Below are 4,580 nucleotides of genomic sequence, written 5' to 3' on the forward strand. Positions count from 1 at the left end.
TGGGGTGGCCCCCAAAGCCAGTGAGAGTGTCCTTGTAAGAGACATACTTTTTAGTGTTAACTAATCTGATTTAATTGTGCGGTAGTTTGAGCATTCTTTGGCATTGTCTTTCTTTGGGATTGGAATGAAAACTGACCTTTTCCAGTCCTGTGGCCACTGCTGAGTTTTCCAAATTTGCTGGCATATTGAGTGCAGCACTTTCACAGCATCATCTTTCAGGATTTGAAAGAGCTCAACTGGAATTCCATCACCTCCACTAGCTTTGTTCATAGTGATGCTTTCTAAGGCCCCCTTGACTTCACATTCCAGGATGTCTGGCTCTAGGTGAGTGATCACACCATCGTGATTATCTGGGTCATGAAGATCTTTTTTGTACAGTTCTTCTGTGTATTCTTGCCACCTCTTCTTAATATCTTCTGCTTCTGTTAGGTCCATACCATTTCTGTCCTTTATCGAGTCCATCTTTGCATGAAATGTTCCCTTGGTATCTCTAATTTTCTTGAAGAGATCTCTAGTCTTTCCCATTCTGTTGTTTTCCTCTATTTCTTTGCATTGATCACTGAGGAAGGCTTTGTTATCTCTTCTTGCTATTCTTTGGAACTCTGCATTCAGATGCTTATATCTTTCCTTTTCTCCTTTGCTTTTCGCTTCTCTTTTTTTCACAGCTATTTGTAAGGCCTCCCCAGACAGCCATTTTGCTTTTTTGCATTTCTTTTCCATGGGGATGGTCTAGTCAAGGCTATGGTTTTTCCTGTGGTCATGTATGGATGTGAGAGTTGGACTGTGAAGAAGGCTGACCGCCGAAGAATTGATGCTTTTGAACTGTGGTGTTGGAGAAGACTCTTGAGAGTCCCTTGGACTGCAAGGAGATCCAACCAGTCCATTCTGAAGGAGATCAGCCCTGGGGTTTCTTTGGAGGGAATGATGCTGAAGCTGAAACTCCAGTACTTTGGCCACCTCATGCAAAGAGTTGACTCATTGGAAAAGACTCTGATGCTGGGAGCTATTGGGGGCAGGAGAAGAAGGAGACAACAGAGGATGAGATAGCTGGATGGCATCACTGACTCGATGGACGTGAGTCTGAGTGAACTCCGGGAGTTGGTGATGCACAGGGAGGCCTGGTGTGCTGCGATTCATGGGGTCGCAAAGAGTCGGACACGACTGAGCGACTGAACTGAACTGAATCTGATTTAATACTCTGTCTTCAAAGATCAAAGATTAAATCTGATTTAATACTCTGTACTCAAAAATCAGTTGTGAATCCCTCTTCTCCAAGAAGGCTCCCCAGATGCCCCGGGGTAGAATCCATCTCTTCCTCCCACACATTCTCCTGGCACTTTTTTTCTGCCTCTGCTCTGGCACTTGGACCATCTGCCGGTTCTCGAGCAACATCGGTGCTTGACTGGCCGAGACCCTGCTAGCCGAGACCCCTCTGGAGGACTGGCTGTCTTCTGGCTTTGGGTTCTCTGAGGTGCCTGAGCCAGGGCAGCAAATACTGAATTCCCACATGCTGAAATGTGTGTTGGGTTTTACTTCACTTCATCAACCTGAATCCAATTGTCTAACGAATGCACCTTCTGCCAATTACCAGATTTCTGCGAATGGTGTTGCATGGATGGTATGCATGCTAAGTCGCTTCAGTCTGGCCCTATTCTTTGCGACCCTATGGACTGTAGGCCACCAGGCTCCTCTGTCCATGCGGTTTCTCCAGGCAAGAATCCTGAAGTGGGTTGCCATGCCCTTCTTCAGGGGATCTACCCGACCCAGGGATCAAACCCGTGTCACTTGCGGCTCCTGCATCAGGGTGGGGGGTGGGGAGGTTACAACAGTGAAGTTGCCCAGAGCCAGGGCCACAGTTCATAGAACCCCACCCTTTGAGCCCTGAATTGAGCATCACACCCCACAGATCAGCCTCAGGTCCTTGCGCTGGCCCAGCTCCAAAAAAACGAGGGACTAGATCCAGAAAGGGCTGGGGGCAGCAAGCTCCCCGCCCTGGGAAGGAGGTCCTCTTTCAGTGGGAAAACCCCTAGAAGCATTCCCCTGTTGGGTGGCTGTGCCAAGCGGTGTGTGGTTGTTTCCAGGTGGGTGACTTTTTTGCACTTGACTCTGCTTGGTGCCTCCGGCACATTAGAGCCACAATTACACCGTGACATAACAGGATTCGTCACGCACAGTCAATCCTAAAGGAAATCAACCCTGAATATTCATTGGAAGGACTGATGCTGAAGCTGAAGCTCCAATACTTTGGTCACCGGATGCAAACGCCGACTTATTGGAAAAGTCCCTGATGCTGGGAAAGATTGAGGGCAGGAGAATGGGGCAACGGAGGATGAAATGGTTGGATGGCATCATCGGCTTAATGGACATGAGTTTGAGCGAACTCTGGGAGATGGTGAAGGACAGGGAAGCCTCGCGTGCTGCAGACCACGGGGTCACAAAGAGTCAGACACGACTGAGAGACTGAACAGTAACAGGCACACACATCCCATGCACAGGTTTCTCATTCACCTGTTAAAGGAATCACAGGTCTGAGGCTGGCAGAGGAGGTCGGAGAATTACTTCTTCACCTCCTTGGCACCCCCAGACACAGGAAGACAGATTTCATATAGGACACCCGGTTAAATTTGCATTTCAGATAAGCAATGCATAACTTCAGCATATTTCATGAAATATTTGGGGCATAATTACGCTTTAAAAAGTATTCCAATTTAAAAGTGTTCACATTTAATTCAAATTTAATGCATCCTGCATTTCTGTTTGATAAATATGGTAAAGCTACTCAAGCAGGGTCTTAAAATGCTTAAGCCCAGAATCTCTGAACTGCTTCCAGGGAGGGTCTTTATAAATGAGGAGAGAAAGATCAGAAAAACCATACTGTGGAATCATTTCAGCTATGTGAGGCTGGCAAATGAATATCCAAATATATGGCACAAAAAAGCCTAATCAGGCACTTGATGCAAATTATACAAAATATTTTTCAAGGGTGTATTAGCTTGGATAAAGCCCATTAACACACTTAAATTAATTCTGTACTTGGCATAATAACACATTCACCCTCCCTTACTTGTTCTTCCCAGGGGAAATACTCGACCACTTCCGCCAGTCACCTACCTGCTAGAATGCCCCGGTATCCCAACTGCCTGACAGTTATTGACTTTTGATGAATGACATAGCTCTGTCTTCTAGGCTATCACTGCTTTGTTTTCAAACCTCACTTAATTGTTCGATGATTTCTGATGTGGGTTTTTTTTTTCCCCTTTCCAGAGAAATAAATGCAAAGTGTTTATTCTCCAAAGGCCGTAAACAGAGCTTGCGGGTCTGGTTTCTATGACAACCCCACTTGATACAGCAAACCTAGATTATCTCTAATGACAGACATGAAGTTTAAATTGCACATTCTGAACAAACAGTGCTCTGCTGACCTTTTATTGAAAAATGGAATACAGGGTGATTAGCATAATGTGTTATATAAAAAGGAAAAACGTTGTATTTGCAGGCATTATGCACCAGCGATTAGCTGTACTGCTAGTCTTTAACAAACTGCTTGCCAGGATGGAGAGCTTGGGAAATTAAGATTTGCCATCTATCATTTTCAAATTCAGTAAAGTCTGCAGAGGTAATTGCACTAAACAGTTTTCAAATAACACATGCTGCTGTTTCTCTTACTTATTCAATTGAGTGGTTTAGCAGGGGAGTAAGAATAGAGAAAGAAATTTTACCCATTGCACCAAAAAAAAATAATAATAATAATAATTGTTGGCTCCAATAGCTATTCTGAAACATTCTCTGCCTCTTAAGCCTTTAATGTAATTCCTGTAGGAAACCTGGGGTCTTGTGTTTCCTGGCAGCAACTGACTAGAAACTGCTCGTTAGTGGTGTGGTGCAGTGGGGGGCCTGGGTTGGTTAACCTGAGATGGGGTCCAGGGGTGACCTGCTCGCTGGATACCTGGGACCAAGTTCTCTGCCACCATCAGCTGCAAAAGGAAAGGCTAGAACGTTTGGGCGCTGGAGTAAGCCACCTGGTTCAAGTTCTGGCTTGGCCTCTTACCTCCTTGGAAACTCTGTTTTCTTGCCCCCATTTATTGTGAGGAAGGCCCTGCCTGGTGAGACCAGGTGGGGTTCCTGGAGTGTCCCCAGGAAGGGGGCAGAACCAGACAGGCCCTCCTTCGCCCCACATGGCCTCTCCCTCCTCTTCCTCCTGTCCCCGGATCTGGCTCCAGCTAATTGAAATTGGTGGCGAGTCAGACACTCAGCCGCGTCCCCATCCTGGAAACTCGGGCAAATCACCTGGCCTCTCCAAGACTTGGTCCTTTTGCTGCACAACGGGAATTATGTGCAGTGGGAATTGGGAATTGGGAAGTGGGTCATAGGACCCACTTCATGGGATCATTACGAGGATTAAAGAACGCAGCATGTAATAGGTTTGGGGCCAGTTCTCAGTGACCATCAGGTGACTTCATTGCTCAGAGCTCAGGTTCTGCTTGTTTCTGCAGGAGTGTGTTCATAACAGGACTTCTCCAGATAGCACTTCAGGCTCTAACGGGACACTGTGGAATATGGGAACAGCATTCGCTTCTTCC

Source organism: Bubalus kerabau, chromosome 22 (assembly GCF_029407905.1).
Source record: "Bubalus kerabau isolate K-KA32 ecotype Philippines breed swamp buffalo chromosome 22, PCC_UOA_SB_1v2, whole genome shotgun sequence".
Classification (NCBI taxonomy): domain Eukaryota; kingdom Metazoa; phylum Chordata; class Mammalia; order Artiodactyla; family Bovidae; genus Bubalus; species Bubalus kerabau.